The sequence below is a fragment of the Sapajus apella genome, unplaced genomic scaffold (assembly GCF_009761245.1).
Source record: "Sapajus apella isolate SASKATOON/1434 unplaced genomic scaffold, GSC_monkey_1.0 scaffold18, whole genome shotgun sequence".
Classification (NCBI taxonomy): domain Eukaryota; kingdom Metazoa; phylum Chordata; class Mammalia; order Primates; family Cebidae; genus Sapajus; species Sapajus apella.
The window spans coordinates 21,824,889-21,839,325 of record NW_022436958.1 but is presented as its reverse complement, the minus strand read 5'-3'; the positions used below and the strand labels follow the sequence as shown (position 1 = coordinate 21,839,325).

General features: G+C 35.9%; 1 protein-coding gene across 5 annotated transcripts in view; it reads left to right on the top strand.

The window, feature by feature from the left end:
- CCDC148 (coiled-coil domain containing 148) overlaps window positions 1–14,437 on the top strand; it is a 204,631-nt gene that overhangs the window by 98,788 nt on the left and 91,406 nt on the right. The gene's annotated exons all lie outside the window — the stretch shown is intronic.

Genomic DNA, 14,437 nt, shown 5'->3' with positions numbered 1-14,437 from the left:
TACTACTAATCACAGCCTTCACTGTTGTTCCCTATATATCATGCCTGCAATCACCATAATATACACTTTTAACCCATCATCATCTTCTTTTAGCTTGATGCCTTCTATATCAGGTCTGTATGACGCCTATCAAAATTTTCCTCTGATTGTTATAAAATGTTCATCTAAATCACAGTTTGTAGCACAGAAAGAAAATCTTTTCTTGGCCCTTTTTTCGTAGCCAGTTACTCACTTCTCACATCCTCCAGCCTCTTCCAAAGTCATGATCTCACATTAGACCAAAAAAAAATGAATCTACCTCTTATGTTTCCAAGACTTTAAATCCTTTTTAAATTGACAAACAATAATTGCATATATTTATTGAGAACAATGTGGTGTTTTGCTATATGAATATATTGTGGGATGATTAAGTCAAGCTAATTAATATATCCATCACCTTACCTACTTATCATAAGATTTCAAATTCTGAGATGAGTTTTTATGGTGGATGAGATACATTCTGGATTTCATTGTTTCATACTTTCCCAGTGAATGAGCAGAAGTATAGGAGTTGATATGCTTGACTCAGGGACAGTTCTTGAACGTTGACTTGATACTCCTGGAAGATAGATTTCCCACAATAGGCCTGCATTCGGCTGCCTCATCCCCTGCAATAAGTTACTATACATCCACCTTGGCAGAGCACAATGCATCCTACTCTCAGGGGCTGGGGATTCTGCAGCTTCATCAAAAGGTCTGAGTCTGCCCTGCTTGGAGACAGCTTCATATTTAACCTACAGTTAAGGCATTATAGAGTTTCCTCTTTTTCTCATTTATGTCAAAGATAAGAGTTACCAAAGAATTGGCAGCAGTTGTGTACTTTTTGACTTTTATTCAAGAATACTTTATTCCATTTATCTAAGAACTATACTTCACCTTCCATAAACCAGAGTTATAGAGAAATATTACCAAACTTTCTCCTCCATCAACGAGACCAGTGGGCATTTAGGACTCGTATACTGTATTGGTCTCTACCTCTAGCACATGCTCTGCTTATTCCTGAGATTGTTCCAAGATAATTCTTAAGTCTGAAATTGAACCAAAGCTCTTTGTGCTTTCCCCAGAATTTCCCACTATAAATCTTCTTATGAAAGCTCTTGGAATGCTGTCTTTAAGCTTGTTAGACAATTTTCATGTCATCTGAGAGCTAACTTATATTTTGTCCTGATATTAACCAGCTGAACATCAGCCCAGCCTTTTGAACTTGGATTGGAAGAAATAGAAGAGAAGGATCAAATAAAACAAAGAATGAATTAATGTAACTTGTCATATGGAAGCAAAAGGATGTAAGATGCCTGATAGTTCTAAGCTAAAGTAGTTAGAGAAATAGAGAAACAGGAAGAGCAATTTACTTTTGTGACAAAATCAGTAAGCTTAGTTTTAAGGCATGTTGTTTAAATGACAGTAGTAACCCTAAATAAAAATATTTAGTAGTCACATACTATCTGATTTCCATACTATAATAGTCCCCATTTATCCATGATGAATACATTCCAAGATCCCCAGTAGATGCCTGAAACCACAGATAGTACCAACTTTTATATATATATATATATGATTCCTATGACATATATAATTTTATATATATATGATATATATAATGACAATATATTCCTATGATAAAGTTTAATTTATAAATTATGTACAGTAAGAACTGAACAAGAATAATGGTAAAACAATTATAGCAATATATTGTAATAAAAGTTACAAGAACATAGTCTCTCTCAAAATACTTTACTGTACTGTGCTCACCTTCCTTCTTATGATCTGTTGATTTGATAACCAAGATGGCCGCAAAGTAACTAATGGGCAGATAGTGCATACAGTGTGGATGTGCTAAACAAGAGAATGATTCACCTCCTGGCCAGGACACAGCAGGACAGCACAAGATTTCTTCATCACACTACTCAGAACAGCATGCAACTTAAAATTGATGAATGTTTTATTTTTCAAATTTTCCATTTAATATTTTTCTAACCGTAGCTGACCTTGGGTAACAAACTGTGGAAAGTGAAACCATAGATAAAGAGGGACTACGTATAGGAAGCATAGATATATTGCAAGGTACTCATATTGTGGTGAATTAGTAATTGAGAGATATAAAAGAGTGCATATAAAAGCCTCGAAGTAGCTAAACCCCCCAAAAGTCTTCTTTATTAATACTATTAGATGATGAAAGTGAAGGTGATGATGATTATGCTGAAACAGTGAATGGATCAATTTCACAAAGGCACTATGTTACAAATGTTTGCAATGCTTGGTTATTATAAATATGCAATTATTTGCATAATTTTCATTTACACATTTTTATCTGAAATCAAATCCAACCTAGATTTCCCATTTTTCTCAGGAGCTATTTTCCAGCATTAATCTATGAAGCTATGAAACATTGAATGAAATTCACGAGCTGTCCTCTGATAGGGTACACATATGTGGCTTCTGTCTACCACTATATCAGTTTTTACCATTTTAAAAATACTAAGAGTGCTTTCTATAATTGGAAAAGTACTCCCCCCCGCAACAGTGCTTGTGGATATAATTAACATGTGTATGTAATATGCATGTGCCAGAAAGCTGTGCCAAAAAGAGCTGAGCTATATTTGTATCATCATCAAGGAACTTGAGAAATCTATCCTTCAGAATAGACTAGCTTTCTTGTGCTTGCTAACAAAAGCTACTTTTGTATGGACAGCGAGGAGAGTTGGTGTCAGTTGTCAAAAGTGATAACAATCCAGTCCTTTACAAGATCCCAGGTTTACCTGTGAATTGTTCTCTATATGGACATTTCTTAGGTGTAGGATTCATCTGAGCCACTTGAGTATAGCTTTAGTGGTTGGAGTTTCCAGAATCAAGGACTGTTTTCCTCATACAAAGTAAAGTAACCCTGTCCTTTGCTATTTGCTTGTGTCCTAAATGATAAGTGATTAGTACACTCACATCGTCTCTCCAGCCCTGGTGTGAACCTTTATACAGAGTAATACCCCACTTCTGTACGAGACCAAACCTACGCAAGCCACCTCACTTGTTGTTGATATTATTCTCATGAGGCTATGTCACAAAATGTGTAGGTAAAATAAAACAATGCAAATGTACAAATGACTTTAGTGAAGAATAAAAGTTAAATGTTAATGTTTAACAAGTTGACATTAATATGTTACTGCTTTTCAATAGGTCTAAAATGCTATATTCTTATATCTCCTTATAATTCTAATTGAAGAGACATACTTAAATATCAAAAATCCAACACTTTAGCCATGTAACTTTGCAATCTTATATCTCATGCTTCAAGACATGCCTAAAAGTAATACTCACCAAAGAAGGAAAAAAATGCATATTTGTGTTCCTTACACAGAATATTAGCGTAGGTTCTACTTTGTTCGGTTATTAAGTTCCCTTTTGAACTGAAGTACCTACTACTGTGTTCTGTTATTTACTCCCTTTAGACTTAGCAGGGATAGCACCCAAAGCGGAGCCCAAGACAAGGGCTTATGTGCAGGTAATTTATTTTAGAAAATGACCTACCTTAAGGAAAAGTAGAGGCTTTGAAAGAGTCAAACAAGGAAGGAGGAAAAGCCATTCCAAGGATGCATTATTTTGTTGATCACCACTGTGAGCACTACAGTGTTCAGTCTGTGTTTGTTCCCATTTGGTATCCTGTGAGGAGCCATAAAGAATGTGCCTTATAACTATTCTTCTAAGGGGTGGAAGAGAGAAACATGTGTTTATCAGCTTCCCTCCACTATTGGTCAAGGGTTGACCATTAGGGCATAAACTTTCTTGCATTTCTAGGTTTACACATGCTTCAGAATGAATAAGTTTTTGCAGACATTTTACATGGGGGCTGAAGGGCAGAGAAACCCTGGAGCAGAAAGTGAGATACATGGTGCAGGTGAGATGAGGTTGAGTTGCTGTCAGGTTCTACCTATGAGCAGCTGGTTGCCACAACAATAGCTGCAGTTAAGAGGCTGGCCAAGAGCCAACAGATACATGAACATGTGCTCAAACATCAGGGAAATGCAGGTTAAAACCACCATGAGATACCATCTCATACCTGAGAGGATGACACGACCAAAAAGGCAAGAGATAACGAGCGTCTGCGAGAATGCAGAGAGAAAGGAATTCTTGTACACTGTTGGTGGGAATGTAAATTGCTACAGCCATTATGAAAAATGGTATGGGTGTTCCTCACAAAATTAAAAGTAGAACTACCATATGCCCAGAAATTCATCTTCTGAGTATATACTCAAAGGAAATGAAATCATCACCAGTCAAAGATATCTGCACTTTTGTGTTCATTATTCACAACAGTTAAGATATGGAAACAACCTAAGTGCCCATCAAGAGATGAAAGGATCAAGCAATTTTGGCATGTATGCATCCAACAGAATATTGTTCTGCCCTAAAAAGAAAAAAAATTCTGCCATTTGCAGCAACACGAATGAACCTATACTAAGTAAAATAAGTTAGAGAAAGTAAAATACTGCATGATCTCACTTAGGACATGTGGAATCTAAAAGTTGAATTTATAGAAGCAGAGAGTAGAACAATGCTTACCAGGAGTAAGAGCATGGGAAGAAAGGGGAGATTTTAGTCAAAGGGTACATACTTTCATTTATAAGATAAATAAGTTCAGCGGCTCTAATATGCAGCATGATGACTATAGTTAACAGTACTGAATTGTATGTTTGAAATGTGCTTACATATTCTTACCAGAAAACAAACAAAAAGGGTTACTAGGTAGAGTGATGTGTTAACTAACTTGATTGTGGTAGTCATGTCACAAAATTTATAGATATAGAATCATCATGTTGGATACCTTAATATAATTTTGTCAATTATACTTCAATAAATCTGGAAAATTTTAAAAGTTTGGTATAAAGGATGTGAGATGGCATGCAGAGGTGTCTGATTTATCAGCTAATACAGGACAGTGAAGAAAAAATGCTTTAAAGGAGGTCAGACAAATGCTTTAAAGGAGGTGCAAGATATTACTAACCCTATGAGAGGGCTTGAATCAACCCCTCTCCCCCAGAAAACTAGTCCTCCACACTCTGACAATATCAAGTGCTGGTGAAGAAGTGCAGCAGCTGGAAACCTTATGCGTTGCTGATGGACAGGCAGTACAGCCATTTTGGAAAAATAGTTTGGCAGCTTTTTATAAAGTTAAACATATAGTTATATGACTCAGCAATGTTACTGAGTGTTTATCCAAATGAAATAAAAACTTATGTTCACACAAAAACCCGCATGTGAATGTGTACAGCAGCTTAATTTGTGATCACCAAAAACTGGAAACAACCCGAACGTCCTACAACTAATGAATGTATAAACAATCTGTGGTACATCCATACAACGGAATACTTCTCAGAGTACCCAGAGGAATCAACCACTGATACATGGAACAACATGGATGAGCATCAAATGCATGATGCTAAGTGGGAAAAGCCAACCTCAAGGACTACATAGTGTATAATTCCTTTTATATAACATTCTAGAAAAAGCAAAACTATAGGGACAGAAAATAGGGCTAAAGCCACTGCATTGTGAGTGAAGGACTGATCAGTCCAGGAGAAAAGGCAGATAATGGACACTTTTTCAGTTAAAGCCGAGGTTTTATATTTATATGAAAGCAGAGTTAAATTCATTTAGAGATCAATGACGATCTCTAACTTACATGTTTTTCTATTATTAAAATGACATAGTCACTTATCTCCTGTTTAATTCTATTATATGTCTGCTAATAGGTGATGGCCTAGGGATAAATGTAAAAAGCTGAATAATAACAGTCCTTGTCCTTAAAATCCTATATTTTCTGATAGGGAAGGCAACTGTAAAATAAATAATTTCAATTCAGTGTGACTAATTCTGTAAGAAGTACATGTCTTTGATATGCTGGTAAACCAAGAGTGAAATGATTGTCTTGTCTCGTCCTGGGTCTGGGAAGGCATTACAAAAGAAGAGATGCTTGAGCTGAGTCTGGGGAAGTAAAGAAGATTTTGCTATTAAAACAAGAGGCATGTAGGTGTGCCAGGGCATTCCAGAAGTGGGGAAGACTATCCAAAGCCACAGGGGCTGAAAACAGCATGGCGAGTTTGACGTTTGGTATGGGTAGAACACAGGTGGTTTGTGGGGAGAAGAAAGAAATGAATGTTCTTTGACAGATAATAGCCTGGCATGCCATGCTAAGAATCAAAGTTTTATCTAGTTCAGGAGAGGTTGAAATTCGATAGGCTGAATATTAAGCTAGGGCTTCATATGTTTGTTTTTAAGAATGTGGATGTATTTTCATGCCCATCAATGGAGTAGATAAAGAAACTGTGATATATATATATATACACACACACACATACACACACACACACATATATACACACACACATACACACACACACACACTCACACACTGGAATACTATTACTTAGTCATAAAAAGGAAAGAATTAATGGCATTCACAGCAACCTGGTTGGAGACTATTATTCTAAGTGAAGTAACACATAAATAGAAAACCAAACATTGTATGCTCTCATAAGTGGGAGCTGAGCTATCAGGATGCAAAGGCACAAGAATGACACAATGGGCTTTGGGGTTCGGGGGAAAGGGTAGGAAGAGGATGAGGGGTAAAAGACTACAAATGGGGTTTGGTGTATACTGCTCAGGAATTGGGTGCACCAAAATCTCACAGATCACCCCTAGGGAACTTATTCATGTAGCCAAATACCACCTGTTCCCCAAAATACCTATGGAAATAAATAAAAAAATTTTAAAAAGAATGTGGGTATATTTTTAACATGAACATTTTGGAAATTGTGCATACAAATCCAGACTTCCAGCTTCTTTTGAAAAACCAGAACTTATGGTGAGCTCGGGCCTACACCCATTCCTATGTGGCAGCAACTAGCTGGAGTCAAAAGCATCTTCTCCCTTAAGTGCTCGGAGGCGGAGCATGCGCGCCTCCTTTACTCATTTCTGTATTTGCCTGCCCCTAGCAGCTATTTGAGCTTGTTCATCTGCTTGAGACATGAAGAGCCATTGAAAGGCTTGAGTCAGAGGAATCATGTGATCAGACTTTTCACTATGAAGGGATTAGTCAGGCATGGATATGGAAGGTGGATTGACATGGGATAAATCTGAAAGTGGAGAACCAGTTAGGAAATAATTGTCAGTCTAGGAAAGAGATGAACACTTAACTTAGTATGGTACTGGAGGTGAGATAACAGAGTCTAGATATATTAAGGAGGATTTGGTTACAGGGTGTGAAAGGTAATGGAGAAAAAAAAGTCTAAGGTGGCTCTTGGCTTAGGGAACTAACTGGGTGATCTGTGATGCCATTAACCCAGATATGGAATACAGATTCTGAGGGGAAGATGTGATTCTGTTTTGAATGTGTCGATTTTGGAGTTGTGTTGGCTACCCAACAGAGAGCTGAATATATGGATCTGGAGCCAAGGATTTGGGAACTGTGAGCACATTTGTGGTACTGAGGCCCCAATGGGTTGAGTGAAAAGAAAAGAAGTGCAGCACTGGACTCCAGCCTGGGTGACAGAGCAAGACCCATCTCACTAAATAAACAAATAAGTAAATAAGTAAATAAATAATTTCTCTTCTTCGCCTAAAAAGAAAAGAAAAGAAGCAAAAAGGAAACACTGGGAATGCCAAAGGGTGCCTAGAGGAAGTGGACCCAGCTAGCCAAGAGAGATGTACATTTGGTGTTATTAATTCTAACATGCTACTAACTCTTTAAAATATACTTATAAATTATAAGTTAGAAACATTTTCTTATTAATTCAATAAAATATACTTTAATTTGAATACTGATGACAATAGTATCTGAAGATTAAAGTTTCCTCTTGTGTGAAGACTAAAGCTTCCATGGGATGTATATGACGCAGAAGAATCACACATATGAAGAAACTGACTCTTATGAAGAGACAAAGTAATTTTAAATGTAAAAAGAAAACCCAAGACATTTACACATAATGATATGTAGGATTATTGGTTGGTTGCATTAGCTCTGTTATGAAAGATAGCACCTTTTTCTAGCTAAGAGTAATTACCTGTAAGCAGGAAATATGCAATAGAACATAGACTTGAAAAACCAAATTCAAATTTCTAAACCTCCTAGCATAAGTGGCAATTAGATTCACACCAGCATGCTTTATATGTTCTATTTAATACATATTTATGGATTAGGACCGAGCTGTCTCCTTCAGTGAATAGCATAGAATTTTATATGAAGGGTCATAGTTATTCCTTCAAAAAACATATGCAGAATAAGAAATTCGAAGATTGGGGAAGTTGGAGGAATGTATAAATAAGCTTTGGTGGAGTTGTAATTTAGAAATAAAACTGGCTAAATATTAAACATAAAACAAATGAATTCAGAATAATGCACGTTATTCTAGTGTTTACTCAGAACATTCATTTCAGAGGTTAACTAAGACTTTATGGAAAAGAATAAGATTTCCCATTTCCACAAACATATTGTAATATCAGTATAGCATCTTGCCTTTTAGTATGTACTTGGTAAAAAATTCAAGATAACTGGATTTATCATCTTGTGAGTACTCAGAGAACTGAAGTTTGCAACTTCCATTTAGCATTTTGGGGGCTAATCTGGGTGAGACCCCTGTGCATGGATATAGTAGTCCCTTAATCTTACATTTTATCCTTTGCCTCTCCTCTCTACTTCCTTTTCTCTCTTGAAGATGTTGCTTCTTTTTCCTCCCGGTATATTCTGACTACTCTTTATAGAAGAAGGCATTCAGAAAATGCACTATATTTAGTTTGAAATACTCATTGCTGAATAACATCACATGTGAAGGGGGCTCTGCTGATGAAAATGGAAGTCACTTTCTTTTATGGTTTTTCCCAGTTAATCAACTTGTGATCTTTGAGTTCCATTCTTGGTCTCCTGTATAGTTAAGATGTAACGAGTGAAGAGATGAAAAGTATTGCCAATTTCTTTAAATTATCTGTTTTTGATCCTGTGCTATATCTAGAAAGGAATGAGCCGATGAGGGAAGAAGTACTCTCATTGAAGGTTTCCTATTTAGGTCCTACAAGTTAGTAAATCCATATATTGTAATCACTTTTATCACACTTTATAACCACTTTCCTTAATTTTTGTTCTCAGCAGTGGACTCCATTTCATAGTTCCAAAATGGTCTTATCCTCACACACAAAAAAGTGTTAAAGCGGTTAGTGATCTATGAGCGCTTCTCTTGAGGGTTCTGTTCATTAAAATAATAACTCTAAAGGAAATATCAGAACTTTGAGGAATATGGTTATGTTAATGTAAACCTGTACATTTAAGAATAGTTTACTAATGCTTTGTACATTATATAATATATAATATAAATATGTATATTTACTTTATATAATATACATCTTTCACCTTCCCCTGCTAGGCATCATAATCCCCTTATTACAGGAAAGGATTTTAGATAATTCCTTTTCTTCTTTGTAATCCATTTAACTTGCATTAATTAGGCAAATGTCTTGTTAGGTAAACGTACTAGATATTTTATTTGTATTTTATTTTTAACCACAGCCCAAGATAAGAAAACTCAGAATTGCAGAATCAAAAGAGGAGTCATTTCTGGGATTTGGTGGATTTATGGAAAATCTCTGATATTAAAATTAAACTTAGGGCTCAACAGAAAGCTGTCTCAACTTTTTAAAGGGAGGTTTGTAAGATCACAAGTATATTTAAGAATGAGTATTACTGAGTCTCTCCTTTGAATTTAGCATTTGGTAGATTTTATGGATTACAAAAATGTCATACACCTGTCCCCAGAATACAGGGAGAATATAATCTAGTTGCAAAGTGGGCTACACGTGTGAAGTGATTAATAAACTTTTTAATATAAGATAAAGTGCTAAATATATTTAATACACCTTTAATAAGTATTTACTGTGCCAGGCATTGTGATCATTTCCAAGGGAGGCAAAAAGAACAGGTAGGTGCCCTCTATCCACTACAGCAAATAGCTATATGCATACATAAGCCTAACTTTCTCAAGGCCTCCATTTAGAGTATATGCCTTAAAGTAGAGTCTTATTGTATTCTAAACTTTAGTGTTCCCTTACAGTCTAAATCCTTTTGGTGAATCGTTTAAAGCTGAATCCAGGTCCTACCAGCTATGTGAAACCTACATGAGTTTAGCCTGCCTCCTTGATAAAAGGCTAAAGAGGCAGAGAGGGCAAGGGATGGAAGTGTGGTCTGTGTAAGAAATTGGTCAGGCTAAAGTTTCCCATTGAAATCATTGGTTTATGTGCCTGTTTTTGTATCACTACCATGCTGTTTTGCTTACTGTAGCCCTGTAGTATAGCTTGAAGTCAGGTAATATAATGCCTCCAGCTTCGTTTCTTCTTTTTGCTTATGATTGCCTTGGCTATTTGGGCTCTTTCTTGGTTTTATATAAGTTTTGAACTAGTTTTTTTCTATTTATGTGAAGCATATCATTGGTAGTTTGATAGGAATAGCATGGAATATCTAAATTGCTTTGGGCAGTATGACTATTTTAATGATATTGATTCTTCCTATCGATGAGCATGGGATGCTTTTCTATTTGTTTGTGTCTTCTCTGATTTCCTTGAGCAATGTTTTATTATTCTCATTGTAGAGATCTTTCGCTTTCCTGGTTAGCTGTATTCCTAGGTATTTTATTCTTTTTGTAGCAATTGTGAATGGAATTGCATTCATGTTTCAGCTCTCAGCTTAGCTATTGTTGGCATATAAGAATGCTAGTGATTTTTGTATGTTGATTTTGTATCCTAAAACTTTGCTGAAGTTGTTTATCAGGTGAAGGAGTTTTTGGGCTGAGACTGTCTGCAAACAGGGGTAATTTGACTTCCTATCTTTCTGTTTGGATGCCCTTTATTTCTTTCTGTTACCTGATTGTTCTGGTTTGGACTTCTAATGCCATGTTGCATAGTAGTGGTGAGAAGAGGCATCACTGTCTTGTGCCAGTTTTCAAGGGGGAATGATTCCAGCCTTTGCCCATTCAGTATGATGTTGCTGTGGGTTTGCTATAGATGGTTCTTATTATTTTGAGCTATGTTCCTTCAATACCTAGTTTATTGAGAGTTTTTAACCTGGAGTGATGGGACAGGCAGTGTTAGGATGATTCCTGAGTTTCTGGTTTGTGCAAATGGTTGGTGTTTGTATAGCAACCCTGTCAAGTGTGCGTTGTTATTATTTTATGCTTACCTGAGGTTCTAAGTGGTTAAACAGTGTATCCAGGGGACACATTTAATAGGTCACAGAGGTAGGACTTAAACTCTGGTTTATGATTTCAAAACCTGGGTTATCTCATCTATGTTGTGCTTCTCAGTTGATTGTAGAAGGAAGAAAGACTATAGCTCAATGATGGTGACATAAAAACATTGGTCTTTTTTATTACAGAACCATAGAATCTTAGCATTGAGAGAGATTATAGAGAGCCTTCTGATGTATTTTTCAAGCTTCTTTGACTGTGACCTATAGTGAGAAATGTATTTTACATCACAAACAAACACACACAGAATGGAAACAATTTCTTGACACAGCACTAATATATTGACATGATCTCTGTTATTTTCCATTCTATTCTCTTGCATAAAAAATGCTAGTTGCTATCCACAAAATTGATTTCATGATCCAATTAATGAATTGTTTAGACAATACTTATCTAGTCCTCTTAATTTTTAGCAGAGGATTTGAGGCCCAGAACTGGGAAGTGATTTCCCAAGATCTCACAGCCAGGAAGCAAGGGAGCTCCTGACTCTTAGTCCGGTTTTTTAATTCTTTCTATTATGCAATTTGACTTTGTCAGCTTCGTAAATAAAATTGACTGATAGGTTTGTAAATTTTATCCCTTTGTAAAAAGTAGCTATTGATAATTTTCTGCTTATTGGCATTTAGTTTGTCTCTTCCTCTGAAAGTTTTGTTTTACACTAAGGTTAGACCATCCAGGACCCAATTAAATGAAACATTGCAAGATTTTATTTTGAAAGTAAAGGACATGCAACAGTCAAGATAATAATAGTGCATTATCTTTGAGCATCTGAGAAAAACTAATAAAAGGCCACAGAAAATGAAAAGCCGTTATCAAAGAGAGGTGATAAAAAAATGAACTTATGAAGTTACCTAAGAAACCAAGGAATAATTGTGAAGCCAAGAGGAAAAATAAAATTTTTTCTGCTAAGCAAAAATGCCAAGTGGAGAATAGAAAGCTTTAATAAACGTGCAAAATCACAGGTTCTGTGTTTCATAAGCAAAGTTTAAACATAAACGAAATACATAAGATAAAAAAGCTTAGGTAGGTAATATTGAAAAATGGTGGTACATTTGAACAATATTTAATGGACCTATCACACTGTTAAAGATTTATTAAAATGAAAATTTAAAGTTTACTCAGCTGAACTGAATTGAGAAGCTTATAGTAACTTTTAGGGAGAAGACAGAGAAAGGGATTTGTTTGCTAGTTTTCACACATGTTTTCTAACCTTGATAGAAATATAAATTAGTTGCTGAAAATCCTGACAAGTTTTCTGATTATTTTCCCCATCAGATAAGCACAGATGAAGCTTAGGAAGCAGTGAAATAGCTAGGACTGTGGAAAGCAAGGATTAGGAGTTCCCACAGAGGGGGTATCAGAAAATGGTGGCATGTCTGGCGGGAGACTTTTTCTTTCTAAGGACCAATGCAGGAGGCAGAAGGGAAAATATTGTTCATCTAACTTCAGAGCATTATCCATGCAGTCACCCAACAAGTACTTATTGAACCCTTATCGAGTATCAGATGCTGTGCTAATCTCTGGAGATAGCCTATGAATAAGACAGATCTGGTCCCTGCCTTTATGAAGTTTGCAGTCCCTTGGAGGTATGGGTCATTCCAAACGCTTGTTGCATGCTGTAATAGAATAGGGACAATGTGCTAGGGAAGTAGAGCGGCATCTGATCTGGGCAAGGAGGGTTAGGAAATGCCTCCTGGAGCAAATGGCATCTGAGCCGAGACTTAAGTAGAATAAGTAGAAGTTAGGCAGATGAAGTGTGAAGTAGACAGACTCGCTTGTTTCAAGGATTACATCATGCCATGTGTTTAAACCTTAATAAAACATTAGCCTGGCACAGAATAAGCTCTTTTAAATGGCCGTTTTTCAGATTTCATTATTGTCAGTTATAGGTACTGCTCAGCTGGTACCTGTCTTTTGATTTTCCATATAAAACAACCACATCACACACTGTTTCCATAAATATGGACAAAAGAATATATTAATATTTAATTGTTATTATTTAAAAGGTTTACAAAATACTGATGTTTTTCATTCAAGTTAGCTTTGCTTGCTGAAGTAAACTGCAGAGAATATCATATATTACGATCTCTCTATGGAAAATATAGACTCAGAATAGTAGAACTTAAATGAACTAAGGTGGTAACCTGATCCAGTCCCTCCCTTTAACACATGAAAGAACTGGATGAGCCATTTGCTCAAAGTAACAATATTGTTTGTTGGTGGCAAAGATAGGTCTCAAAAGCAGATGTTCAATATTTCCTTTACACCATACTGACACTTACAATAAATTGTTTTCAAAGCTCTCAACTTTGATTCAAAATTGTGTTAATATTGTTTCCTTGATGCTAATTTCAATTATTACCTTTGAAGTTTTCATGGCCTTCATTTTCTTTTTTCTACAACTTTGTTCTTTCTGAGAATGTGTGCTTATTAATTTCAGTTGAACCATTTTATTGTACATTAAGAGTGAGGAGTACACGTAATGCTACTAACCATTTTCATTTTAAACCATTAATTTATTATTTGCACTAGATGAACATATTTTAAATGTCATTTATCCTCTGTTAGGTTAAGGTCTCATTCAGAGACGACCCTTGGCAGGCATATTAAGAAAAATATTAATTAAAATGTGGAAAAATGCCCTGTAGTTAGTAATCTAAATAATGCTTTCCTATAACATACACTCTTGGCTGCTACTGTGGTAATGTTCTTTTGTGATTATTATTGGTACATGGCTGTATGTTCACATATTCTGTTTAAAGCTATATAATTAGCAAAGCCTTTAAAATAAAACTACTAAAATGTTCTTCTGTGCTATTCTTCCTTTTGCTCACTGTTCATTCAGAGTCTTCTGTGCTTTAGTCCATTGTGCTAATATTGATTTCTTTGCCCACCTGCCAGCTTTCTTATCCTTAGTCATCTTGAAAATACCATAATTGTTTGTCATTCTCTCCACATGGGAGCCATCCACATCCCTTGACTATCTCTGTGCGGATCCATTGGATAAGGACTATTTCAATGGCTACCAGATTCTTCATCTTATCCAGTGTGCATTCTGAAAAGCTGTTTTGCCTTATTGCTTAGATACTGATTGCTGCTGAGCCTGTTTCTCATTGTCA